Source organism: Pseudophryne corroboree, chromosome 6, assembly GCF_028390025.1.
Source record: "Pseudophryne corroboree isolate aPseCor3 chromosome 6, aPseCor3.hap2, whole genome shotgun sequence".
Classification (NCBI taxonomy): Eukaryota; Metazoa; Chordata; class Amphibia; order Anura; family Myobatrachidae; genus Pseudophryne; species Pseudophryne corroboree.
Window position 1 is genome coordinate 39960206 of NC_086449.1, and position 14130 is coordinate 39974335.

At 48.1% G+C, this 14130-nt stretch overlaps 1 protein-coding gene across 1 annotated transcript in view; it reads right to left on the reverse strand.

Moving 5' to 3' along the window:
* AURKB (aurora kinase B) overlaps positions 1–281 on the reverse strand; it is a 33222-nt gene extending 32941 nt beyond the window's left edge. The window contains exon 1 of the mRNA XM_063930889.1: positions 52–281. The gene's annotated coding sequence lies outside the window, so the exon portion shown is untranslated. The remainder of the gene's footprint in view (positions 1–51) is intronic.
* Positions 282–14130: the final 13849 nt, after the last annotated feature.

A 14130-nucleotide genomic window follows, 5' to 3' on the forward strand; every position in this document is an offset into this window, starting at 1 on the left:
TCCTCCCGGCGCTGCCTTGAATGACACCGACTATTCCGATTGGCTGGTTACCTCCCATCCCGGCAGCTGTCCCTGAGCCCGCGCCACGATTGGCCAATACGTCCTCTGCCGCCATTGGATTGGTGGTGGCGGAGAGGGGAAGGTCGTGCTACTGCTGCTGTCACATGGGGGCGCCGCGTCCAATCAGCGAGCGAGGGGAAGGGGGGAATACTTGGCGGCCATTTCAGGAATGAAATGGAGGATGTTGTGTGATCATGTGACAGAGTCCGGCAGCGCAGAGTGGGGGACTGGCCGACGGGTTGTTGTTACCTGATCCAATGTCGTTTCCAGCCAGTGTGTATTATACATACAATCACATCGTCGTACGCATGCAATCACATCGTCCAACACAATCACATCGTCTTACGCATGCAATCACATCGTCCATCTCATACAATCACATCGTCCAACTTGGTCTTCTTCAATCATGTCTTCATGTTATAGTCACTGGTAAATAAAAATAAAAAAAGAATGGGCATGGTCATCAATGTTCTATTCATACATGTGTGGCCCGTTCGTATTTTGTCGCCCCCCCCCCCCAAAAAAAAAAAAACATTGATAGTCCATTTGCAGCTGGGTATTATTATTGATGACAGTGTGCATCAACTATGTATTATCGATGGTGAAAAATAAAAACCCGATGTCACATAGGAGTTGGTCATCGACCATCAATGGTTCTATACCGTCTGGTATATGGACCGATGCAGAATACTTTTACCATCGATTGTGGTGACCTACCATCGATGGTAGCCATGGACATGATGGTTTGGGGGTTTTTTTTCTAACCACCTGCTTTTTAAAGAGGGCTGCTTCTGCTGCACAGAGCTGCCAGACACACATCAAACTAGGGATGACCAACTATGATTTTAAGCCCATCGATGATCTCACCCCTCAATGTAAATCAGTTTCACTATCGATGGCAGAGAACCGAATATGTTTCCATTATCGATGGTAGCCATGAGCCCGCTGGGTACACAACAGACTTTGTAATTTTGAGTGTCGTCTGTCGCATCTTCTCATCTGACTGCAATGCAGTATAAATATATATATATATATATATATATATATACACACATACATACATACATACATATATACCCGCCCCCTCGCCTGTGCGAACGAAGCCCTGCACCACCTGGCTGTATGCATGTCCGACATAGAACAAAAACAACTAGACTCTACTTGGGATACGGTCTTTAGGTCGACCCACCTTATGTCGAAAGTCATTAGGTCGACCACTGAATGAGTCGACATGCAATAGGTTGACATGGGTGTTAGGTCGACATGTACTAGGTCGACAGGTCAAAAGGTCGGCATGAGTTTTTTTTTTTCTGTTTTTGGATTTTTTCATACTTAACGATCCACGTGGACTACAATTGGAACGGTAACCTGACTTTGCCCGAAGCATGGCGAGCGAAGCGAGTCATCCGAGGGTATACGGTGCACTAACTGGGGTTCCCCGTCACTTTTACGAAGAAAACGACACCAAAAACAGTCCAAAAACTCATGTCAACCTTTTTACCTGTCAACCTAGTACATGTCTACCTAATGCCAATGTCGACCTTCAGTGGTCGACCTAATGACTGTCGACCTAATTTGGGTCGGCCCAACGACCCGTACCCCTCTGCTTATAGTGCTGGGCGACTTCAACAGAACTAACCTGAGCAAGGAGCTACCTAGGTACAAACAACAAGTCACATGTCCCACGAAGGAAGGGCGCACCCTTAACCACTGCTACACTACCCTCAAGTCTGCCTTCCGGTCTATCCCACGTGCTGCACTCGGCCTATCTGACCACTGGCTCGTCCACTTACTCTCTACCTATACACAGAAGCTGACAGCCTGTCGTCAAAACTGTTAAGAAAAGGACCAACAAGGCTAAGATGAAGCTTCAGGCCTGCTTCGACTGCACGGAATGGGGTGTCTTTGAAGCCTCGACAACTGACCTGAACGACCTGACAGATACTGTTACATCCTACATCAGCTACTGTGAGGACATGTGTCTACCTACCAAGACTTACCACATTCAACAACAACAAGCCCTGGTTCAACGCCCAGCTCAGGCAATTACGTCAGGCCAAGAGGAAGCCTATAGCAGCGGTGACAGAGCACTATACAACCGTACTAGGAACTCTCCGACTAAAGAATTCAGGCTAGCAAAAAAGCGGTTCTCGGACAAGCTGACAAACGATCTCTCCATCAATGACCCTGTATCTGTATGGAAAGGAATGCAATCCATAACCAACTACAAGAAAACATCGAAGTCCACCACCATGCACCAAGATCTAGTAGACGAGCTGAAAAACTTTTATTGCAGGTTCGCAAAAGAAGCCCCTGCAACCCAAACAATCACCTCTATGATGCCCTGAACACCGACGGCCATTTCCAGGCACTGCAAGTCGCCCAAGAAGAGGTGGAGGCATTGTTCAAAAGGGCCAAACCCAGAAGAGCTCCGGGTCCTGACGGAGTGTCACCATCTACCCTGTGAGCATGTGCGGGTCAGCTCGCCCCCATATTTACCAAGATCTTCAACAAATCGCTGGAGCTACAGAAAGTCCCTTCCTGCCTCAAAAGGTCCACTATCGTCTCGGTCCCCAAAAAAACCTCTATCACGACCCTGAATGACTACAGGCCGATAGCACTGACGTCTGTGGTCATGAAAACATTCGAGCGTCTGGTTTTGATTCATCTGAAAACTGTGGCTCCCATATGGATCTCCTACAGTTCGCCTATCACTCAAATCGGTGTGTCGAGGATGCAGTCAAAATGGGCCTGCACTACATTCTACAGCACCTAGACCAGTCATTCCCAAACTGTGTGACGTGGCTTCCTGGGGTGCCTCGGGACACTTGCAGGGGTGCCTTGGATTGATGGTCCAGGACCAATTCAAATTAGTTATTGTCAGTATAATAGGAAAAACTAGCGCTGATGGCTGACAATCCTAATATATGGGGAGAAGCAAAAGCAAATCTTGTCCCTCACCACACAAGCCTAAGGATGACATATAAACACAATCTACTTAATTTAATATTTCTAAATTTATCAATAAGACATTTTTGGCCTAGGGGTGCCGTGAAAAAAATTCTGATACTCCTGGGCGCCGTGATTCAAAAAAGTTTGAGAACCACTGACCTAGACATTCCCGGTACCTATGCGAGGGTCCTGTTTGTCGATTTCAGCTCGGCTTTCAATACAATCGTCCCCGGCATCCTCCACCCCAAATTACTTCGCCTAAGGGTCCCAGAAGCTACGTGTTCCTGGATAGTAGACTTCCTGACAGATAGGACACGGGTGGTGAAAGCGGGGGACTTCACCTTTCAAGCACGGCCCATTAGTACAGAGGCCCCTTAGGGCCGTGTCCTCTCACCCTTGCTCTTTTCCCTGTACACAAATGACTGTACCTCAGATGCGCAATCAGTAAAGATCATCAAATTCGCCGACGACACCACCGTCATCGACCTCATCAAGGACGGGGACGAATGGGCCTATAGACGGGAAGTAGACGGCCCAGAGGTGCAGCCACAACAACCTTGACCTCAATCCCCTCAAAACTGTCGAGAAGATAGTGGACTTCAGGAAGAAGTCAGCTTGTCACCTCTGCTAACGATTTCTGACAGTGCGGTATCGCTAGTGGACTCCTTCAAGTTCCTGGGGACCACAATCTCCCGGGACCTTAAATGGGGGTCCAATGCTGACACCACTGTCGGGAAAGTGCAGCAGAGGTTGTTCTTCCTCAGGCAACTAATGAATTTCAACATCCCACAGAAGCTTCTGCTCCTCTTCTACTCCGCGATTGTGGAGTCGGTACTGTGCTCCTCGATACTGGTATGGTACTGCTCCGCCGGCGCGAGGGAAAGATGCAGGCTCCAAAAGGTGGTCAGAACCACAGAGAAGATCATTGGGGCCGACCTTCCCTCAGTCCAGGACCTGTACCTGTCCAGACCTAAAAAGCGGGCAACAAAGATAGTAAAAAACCAGCTACACCCCGGCCACAGCATGTTTAACTTGCTTCTTTCAGGCAGGCGTTACAGGGCCGTCCCTGCCAGGTCCACCAGAAGCCTCAAAAGTTTCTTTCCCCAAGCGGTCCGCCTGCTGAACTCCTGAACATTGACTGACTAGACCTACATGTAACTCACTTGTGTCTCCATCCCCTGACACATGAAAAGTCCCTTCCCCAGTTTTTGATTGGTCCACAGGCCAGTTAGCAGGGATGGAAATCATTTGATGTTTCATTGGAACCATCAGTGAAATGGTTCCGATGGTCAATGTTTAACCCTGCAATGGTGAGGATCCAATGATTCCTCAACTAGGTTTCTTCTCCTATGTTTTCCAATGTGCAATGAGTGTGTGTGCTGCTGCTGTGGCTGGTGGCTGACAGAGTGACACTCTGATCAGCCAATCAGCAGCAGCACATAGGACAAGGGGGGGCTGGTTGGCAGCTATTGTGAGTTCAGTAGTGAGTGACAGTGTCAGTAAGTCACTGCGTGTGCTGCATAGGTAAGTAGATATAGACATAAGCTAGGTTATTGGACCCAGCATACGTTGAGCCATGTCAGTCTCTGCCCCCCACTTTGCCCTGTTCTGTCCACTGATTTGTCCTGGATTGTGCTGCCCCCATCAACATGTTCTGCATTGTGCTGTCCGCCCCCTCCCTATCACTATTTCCTGCATTGTATGTACTGTATGTGTACCCCCCATCTGTATATCCTGCACTGTGCTGTCATGTGTGTGCTCCACGAACCCTGACTCATTGGCGCTGCCAGTTCCTGTACACAGGGCCGGTTCTAGACCTTGTGGCGCCCAGGGCGAAAGTTTCCTTCCATGACGTCTCTCCCATAGCGCTGCACAGAAAGGTCCTCTCCGCGAAGGGAAACTAGACGCTACCTCACTGCGTGTCTAGTTTCCCTTCGCAGGGAGAACCTTTCCCTAACCACGGGACAGCTGCGCCCCGGGCAAAAGTCCTGCTTGCCCGTGGCAAGAGCCGCTACTGCCTGCACACTACCATCCCTGACATCCTGGCATTGCCAGGCCTCACTGATATGTCACCTCTAGGTATTGTCCTCTTCACCCCCTAAGGTTTTGTATTGACCTCTCCCTCCCCATGTTTTATTTATTGTCCTTTTCCACCCCCCCACCACCATTTTGAATTGCCCTTCCTCCCATGTTTTGTATTGTGCACACCCCACCCCTCCCTGTGGATAACTTACCTTTGCCTGCCCAGGTCCTCTCAAGCTCCTCTACTACTAAAGGTTCTGGCATTGATCGTCATCATATGACGTCTGTGCCGCTGCCTGTGATCCCGGTGCCAGCCGCTACTTGGTGACTGTGGGAGGAGAAGGAGCAGATCACCATGACAGCCCACTGGACACAGTGAGCAGCTGGGCTTGTTGGTAATGTGGTACGGTGTACTGGCACCATTGGCGTTTCTAGTGGGTGCAATGTGTGCTATGCACACGGGCCCTCGGATCCACACCGCACACATTGCACCCATATTTTAATACTTACCTCTCCGGAGTCCAGCGTCGGATGCTACAGCCGCGGTGGAAACACCCCCTCTAAAACACCCACCACACATGCGCAGTAGCAAATTTGGTCTCCAAAACATGGCGGGCGCCAATGGTAAAACCATCGATGGATATGCATGGATGGTTTGTGTCCCCATCACCATCAATGGTAACCATCGATAGAGTTAACACTGAGAGCTATCACTAATTTCACCAATGTTTTCTTTAGATGTCCCATCCCTACCAGCCAGTGAATTAGTGGTGTCTACTGAGCAAATGTCTCGACACACTGATTTGAAACTTGTAGGTGTTGGAATGAAAAGTTCATGAGTGCAGACACGGGGGGCAGATGTATTAAGCCTGGAGAAGTGATAAAGCAGTGATAAGTGGAAGGTGATAAATCACCAGCCAGCCATTACTGTTTGAAAAATGACAGGAGCTGATTGGCTGGTGCGTTATCACCTGACCCAGTCCCAGGTAACGTGCCGGGATTGGAAGGACTCGCGTGCTAAATGCTCAGCATCACGGATCACGAGCCGCGACACGCACAACGCACACACTCATTCCTGGAGTCCTGGCTTTATAGAAACATAGAATGTGACGGCAGATAAGAACCACTGGGCCCAACTAGTCTGCCCCTATTTGTATCCTTTAGGTAATCTCAACCCTTATTGAACCTTATTGCTTTGTAAGGATATTCATATGTCTATCCCAAGCATGTTTACATTGCTCTACTGCATAGGTCTGCAAACTCGGTCCTCATTACCCCACACAGTGCATGTTTTGCAGGTAACCCAGCAGGTGCACAGGTGTATTAATTACTCACAGACACATTTTAAAAGGTCCACAGGTGGAGTTAATTATTTCACTTGTGATTCTGTGAGGAGACCTGTAAAACATGCACTGTGTGGGGTTATGAGGTCTGAGTTTGCAGACCTATGCTCTACTGTCTTAGCCTCTACCACCTCTGATGGGAGGCTATTCAACTTATCCACTACCCTTCCTGTGAAGTAATTTTTCCTCAAATTTCCCCTGAACCTCCCCCCCCCCTCCAGTCTCAGTGCATGTCCTTGTGTCCTGTTGCTTCTCTTCATTTGGAGGTTTCCCTTCTGGACCTTGTTAAAACATACTTGCCTACCTGACCCTCTCCATGAGGGAGAAAATGCTCTGTTCCTGGACTTTCCTGGTAATGTATGATTGCCATCACCTGTGGTGAGCTAGGTAATTGATAAGAAAGGTGTTTCACCACAGGTGATGGCAATCATACATTACCAGGAAAGTCCTGGAACAGAGCATTTTCTCCCTCATGGAGAGGGTCAGGTAGGCAAGTATGTGTTAAAACCCTTGGTATATATGTGAAAGTCTCTATCATGTCGCCCCTTTCCCTTCTCTGCTCCACACTATACATACTGAGATTTTTTTAGTCTTTCTGGGTATGTTTTGTGATGTAGGCCATGCACCATTTTAATTGCCCTTCTTTGTACACTCTCTAATGTATTTATATCCTTTTGAAGATATGGGGCCAAATGTAATAGAGTGAGAGTTTCAAAAAGTGAGAGATTTGGTAAGGTTAGCAGGGTTTTTTTTTTTTTAAGTGGCAATCATTTACACAGCAAGATCAACCTGGTTTTGATGTGTAAATGATTGCCACTTTAAAAAATAAAAACCTTACCAAATCTCTCACTTTCTGAAACTCTCACTCTACTACATTTGAGAACTGAACACCGTATTCTAGATGAGGCTGTACCAACGACCTATACAGTGGCATTATTACTTCTTTCTGCTGCTGATTCCTCTCCCAATGCACCAAGCATCTGACTAGCCTTCCTCATTGCTTTGTTACATTGCTTACCTGCCTTTAAGCCACCTGAAATAGTGACTCCTAGATCCCTCAGTAGTTTCCAGTATAGTGCCATTATACTATATTTAGTCTTTGGGTTTTTGTGACCCAAGTGCATGATCTTGCATTTTTTTAGCATTAAACTGTAGTTGCCACACTCTTGACCGATTTTCTAGTCTACCTAGATCACCAATCATTTGTTTTACCCCTCCTGGTGTGTCTTCCCTGTTGCATATTTTTGTATCATCTGCAAAAAGGCATACCTTCCCTTTCATGCCATTTGCAATGTCACCAACAAAGATATTAAAGAGAAGTGGTCCAAGTACAGATCCCTGGGGTACTCTACTGCCTTACTAAAGTCTAGATATGTGACATCTACAGCCCCCCCTTGATCTATTATTTTCATCACAGAGTAAAAAAAAGTCAATTAGATTTATATGGCATGATCTCCCACCAGTAAATCCATGCTGTTTTGGATCATGTAAGTTGTTTTATTTAAGATATTCCACAACTCTTTATTTTAATAGTTTTTCTATTACTTTCCCTACTACTGCTGTAAGACCTACTGGTCTGTAGTTACTTGCTCCTTCCTTGCTTCCACTTTTGTGCAGTGGAACTACATTTGGTCATTTCCAGTCCTCTGGAATTGCACTTGTATCTAGTGACTGATTGAATAATTCTGTTAATGGTGCTACCAGCACATCTTTTAGCTCTTTTAGTATCCTTGGATGTATCCGATCTGGCCCCATTGATTTATCCACTTTCAGTTGTCTCCCTTCACCAAATTCTCACTGTCTTAAGTCTTATTATTCCTCCATTCTCAGAAAGAGCGATGCACCAAGACACTGAGCTGACTCGCGTGTAGGGATGGCCATCGACAATTGATTTTTCAAAATCACTGATGGTTATGGCCGATGTAGAATTATTTTGCCATCGATGGGGGAGACCCAGATAGTTTCCCTCCACTGATTTTTTTTTTTTAACAATGTGCACCAGTCAGTGAAAGAACAGGGATGGCCATCGGTTATGGGAACCATGGTTGGTCATCCACTGCATAGTTAGCAGCCATAAATGGTTTCTTGTCATAGTGCAATTGATGGTAACCATCGATGACAATCAAACTGATGGGCATCCCTAAGCCTTGATGTGGCTGCAGAGGTTTATGCATGCGCAAATTAGGGATGTCCTTCAACCATCGATGATTCAAAATCATCAATAGTTGATGGACAATGTAGAATACTTTTGCCATCGATGGGAGAGAACCAGATGGTTTTTATCCATCGATGGAAAGAAATAACCAAATGTTCTTATTTTTTTTCTAATGAGGTGCTGTGACAAGGGGCATAGCTCTGCTTCCCGACACCCCGTGAAGCCAGTCAGTGAAAAAACAGGGATGACCATCAGTTGCAGAAACCATCGATGGTCAACCACTGCATAGTTGGAAGCCATCGATGGTTACTTGCCATATCACCATTGATGGCCATCCCTAGCACAAATCATAGGAATTTTTTTCTAGCAAATTCTTGGGATGTGATCATAGGCGTGCGCAGCACATTTTATTAGGGGGTGCACCGTCGGAGGGCTGTGTCTAGCACTGCCTTTTGGGCGTGTCTAGCACCATCTATTGACGGTCCACGCAATATAAAATATCCACCCTTGCACCAATCCTAATAAAGCAGATACATTTTCAGATGTTGTGGTGTGCACCAAACAAACACCCCTGATGGCACTCACTGCAATTACAGTGCTCCTCCTCAGCCTGGTCTGGCTCCTCCTCTCTTTCCGCTGCAAGCTGCAGCAGCTTACTTACAAGTCAGTCACTCACTGACACTGACAGTCGCAGACTAGTACTGCTGCTGCTGGAAAAACGAGTGACGTGTCAATGCTGCTGCAGACCGCCTGCCAGTATTGAATCTGTCTTCCTAAGAGGAACTCTGGCTGCATGCTGATCCTCATCAGTGGCTGGCGTTGGCATAGCATAGAAGGAGAGAGGCGGGCGTGTGGCGGGTGTGACGGGTGGGCGTGCGAGCAGCATGATGTTATCACGTCACATCACGCTATTTTTGTACATGGAGGTGGAGCCAGGAGTTTGAAAGCCGGTGGCAGTGGCACCCTTGATTAGCCCAGGCGTCCGGTCAGTGATGCAGTCCTGACAGGGTGCAGCGTAAAGGGGACAGTGATCCGCCTGCTTGGCTATCGCTGCATCAGGCATGTGAGATCAGGGTGCCAGACATTAGGGGGTGCCTGTGCGCACCAGGCACCCCTCCCTGCGCACACCTATGGATGTGATGTTCAGTTGACAATAGGTATGGCCATCGACCACTGATGATTCGTAATCATCGGTGGTTTATGGCCAATGTCAAATGCTTTTGCCATTGATGGAACAGCATAAACGAATATTTTATTTAGATATTTTTTTTTTGCAAGGTGGCGGTACTCAGAGCATAACTCCGGCCCTGACACCCGGGAAGCCCCGTCCCCAGGCTGTGATTGACTGGCTGGTCATTCACTGCAATAGAAGGGATGACTATCGATTAAGGATGGCCATCGACCATTGATGTTTTGAAATCATCGATGGTCTATGACCGATGTCGCATACAATGGGGGAGAATCAGATGGTTTCTCTCCATCGATGGCTAGGCCTAAACAATTTTTTTTTTTTACAAGATGCTAGGACACTGAGCATAGATCCGCCCCCGACACCCACAAAGCCACACCCCCGGGCTGTGATTGGCCCACGGGCCTTTCACAGAAATAACAGGGATGGTCATCGATGAGAGAATTCATGAATGGTCTACATAGCTAGTGACCATCGATGGCCATTCTCTGTTCTGCCATCGTTGGCAACCATCAATGGCAAACACACCAATGGCTATCCCTACCATCGATTAGTGAAACCATCAATTGTCTCTAGGGATGGCCATCGGCCATCGATGATTCAAAATCATAGATGGTTTATGGCCGATATAGAATACTTTTGCCATCAATGGGGGAGAACCAGATGGTTTCCCTCCATTGATGGAAAGGCATAACCAAAAAAAATGTTCTAATTTTTTTAATGAGGTGCCGAGACACGGAGCATAGTTCGGCCCTCTGATGCACACAATGCCTCGCCCCCATATTTTGATTGTCCCATGGGCCAGTCAGTGAAAAAATAGGGATGACCATCGATAGTGAGAACCATCGATAGTCATCCACTGCATAGTTGGCTGCCATCAATGGCAACCACACACCGATGGCCATCCCTAATTGTCTCCCATAGCATAGTTGGTGACCATCGATGACAACTCACAGTTTCACCATTGATGGTGACCATACGCGGCTACTCATACATCAGTCTAGGGATGGCCATTTATCATCGATGATTAAAAATCATTGATGGTCATAGACCGATGTCACATATTTTAACCATTGATGGTGGATACATAAATTGTTTCCTGCCATCAATGGTAAGCGTGGTCCCGATGGGTCTATTGTTTTTGTTTGCAGAGCTGCTAAGCTGTCAGCCAGTAGCTCTGCGCTGCCACTGTCTCCGAGTCCGGCAGCACTACACTTTAATTAAAGTGCAGTAAAAGTGTGTGTGCGCTGGGATGGGTGGGGTGGAGCCGCTGGCTGTGGCCTGCCTCCTTCACTCGACAGTGGCTGTAATCCGCTGTCAGTCAGCAGCCCACGCCCAGGGTCGGATCCAGGGGGGGGGGGGGGGGAACGGGGCGAACGCCCCCCCTAACAGTCATAGCCACGCCCACTTACATGAGGTGGGGGTTGCTGCCAGGTGATGGTGTGTGGCTGCACTGACATCCCTCCCGATCCTCCGTGTCTCCGGGGGCCCCTAGCCCCATCTGCCATCATCACATGCCGTCACCCCCACCTTGGGCAGTGTGTGCTGCCCATCGGTGTGTTATTAGTTACATGTGCCCGGTTGTGTGGGCTACATAAGAAGCACATGTGCAGCCTGGCAATGCTTTATGTGCTCTTTAGAGCATTAATGGACAGTTGTTATGGGAAGTGGGAGGAGTAATGAGTGTAGGGGAGGAGTCAGGAATAAATAAACCGCCCCCCCTAAAAGAAAAGTCTAGATCCGTCCCTGCCCACGCCTGCCAGCTGTAACCCTCCCCTGGCCCTCCCTGCTCTACTGACGCAGACTGAGCAAAGGAGAGATAGTGATATAGCATACAGCCGCCGCACAGAAAACGTTTGCCCGCTGATACTCTTTTTTTTACATCAGCAGGGGCTGTCTCTTCTGCGCATGCGCTAGGGATGGCCATCGAACATCAATGTTCCTGAAACATCGATGGTTCGGGCATAGTGCCCGATGGTTTTGCCATCGATGGCGGAAGATCAGATAGTTTTCAGCCATCGATGGCGGGTGTGGCAGCCGATGGCTATGTTTTTAAAAAATGTCTATTGAATTGTCACTGCGCTGCAGCGCCGCTGCCTGCAGTGCAGCATACACCTTGTTCCGGGCCGGCCTGCGTTATTATCACACAGCAGTACCAGTAGTACTCGTTTTTTGCGTGTGTGAGCGTGACTGCAGCTGCGGAGTCCGGACATTCGGACAAGCAAGCTGTCAGTTAAGTATAGGGCCACCCTGTCCCTCCTCTCCCCGCCCACCAGTCACTCCCTACAAGTACTAGACTACTAGTATTTTTCCCAAGCCCAGCCTGTGTGGGGGCATGCGTGGTAAGCGGCAGCCTATCAGGTAGGAGAGAGACTCGTCGTCATGACAACTGAGTCTCGCTGCTGCTGCTGCTTCTGCTGTCACACACAGACAGTATCTGCGCTGTCCGGCCAGCTGGCGCTGCTGCTGCGCATGCTCCAGCTGCCAGCGTGGTCGGCATGGCAACACAACAGGCAAAATGCACAGTCCAACATCCAGCCGCTGGGGACGGGGCGCACATGCGCAGAGGTATCTGCATCTGCATGACGTACTAAAAAGCTTCTTCAGTTGTACGCATGTCATCGATGGTACATGATAGAATTGTTTCTAACCATCGATGGCAGATGTGCTGATGGCCATCCCTAGCATGCGATGGCGGAAACCATCAATGGTATAACATGACATATTTCCATACCATCAATGAAGATCGTAGTACAGATGGCCATCCCTACATCAAACAAGTAATGCTACAATAAGCTAACTAGGGATGGACATCAGAACACGATGGTTTCAAACCATCAATGTTTTTTATTTGATGTTAGTGTTTTTACCATTCGTTGGCAGCATTCCGATGTTTGCCGCCATCGAATGGTAAACATTTGATGGTTTTTCCGGGTCCTTCCCCCAGTCCTTTCCCCGGCCGGCCACATTTCGGATGTTTTGCGCATGCGCAAACAGTTTTTTTTTTTTTTTTTGCACATGCACAAATCAAATTAATATTTTTTTCTATTCAATTCTTTTGATGCGATGGTTAGTTACCATTGCACTGACAAATTCAATGACAGAAGCCCAGCCATCATTTGACGGCAGGCTTCTGATGTCCATTCCTAGGACTCCTCCCTATTGTTTCCACCTGGAATACCTGCTATATGCAACACCTGGTGAGGTTACCCAGAGGTCTGAACAACCACGCTAGCGCCGCCCGGTGCTTATGAGACGCGGCTTGCCGGCCCCGGCTACCGCATATTGGTCACTACATTGGAACTGACCCAACGGGCCTCCTATTGGATGATCTAGCCCCGGCTCGGCTACCCCTCGCTGCGGGACGAGTTTCCAGTGAGAGCACTGCGAGGGGATCATCTCAGCCAGCGCAGTCTGGCGCCAGCTACCAACACGTCTGGCCCATTTCTAACGAAGGGTCAGTGGTCCATATACTGACAAATTATCTAGCAGCCGTAAGAGGTGAGCACGGCCTGATTCTGGTCTCATCATACATCTAGACCAGGTAATAGTACGGTGGGACGCCACACGTACCTGCTCTATAAAACAAGCACTTTACAGTCCTCTTTATACAACTGTACGGACTGTTATCTGACATACAAAAAGCATATTTGTCACGGACCTGAATACCAGAGGGACTTTTTAAAAGCTATTAACATATTTCCATGTGGATTCCAGAGACTGATTATTTATACAGTTATTTACCATACTCATTGTGCAACTGTGTATCCTAATGGAGATGTTTATCTAGCTGATACCCCTTTCACATCGCACAAATAACCCGGTACCGACACGGCATATTGCCGTGTCGAACCGGGTCAGTGTGCGATGTGAAAGCACACTGGGCGATTTAGCGGGTCGCCTGACCCGGTAAATCAACCCGGTAAAAAAGAAGGGTTTTACCCGGGTTGAATACCGGGTCAGGTGCGGTGTGAATGGGAGCCGTGTCGATGCGACACGGTTCCCATTCACAAGATAGGGAGAGGCGGCGCTGGAGATGAGCTCATCTCCCGACGCCGCCTCCACCTCCGCCCCTGCTGCTGCTGCGGCCTCCGTTGTCATGGCAACCGACCCGGTATATTGCCGGGTCGGGAAGCCTGCAACGGAGCGCAAATGCCGGATCCCACCCGGTAAGTACACGTTTGTCTTACCGGGTAGGACCCGGCATTTGCGGTGTGAATGCAGCAGTAGACAGTTTTGAGATACTACATATGATACATTGTTTGTGTTCGTATTTGGACACATTTTTATGTTACATTTTTTTTCTTTCACTATAAATTGTATACTGTGCACAGTCAATTTTTAAACAGTGTTATAGTTGTTATTTTTATATAAAAACTTTTATGTGCAGCATTGATTGGTGTATCTGA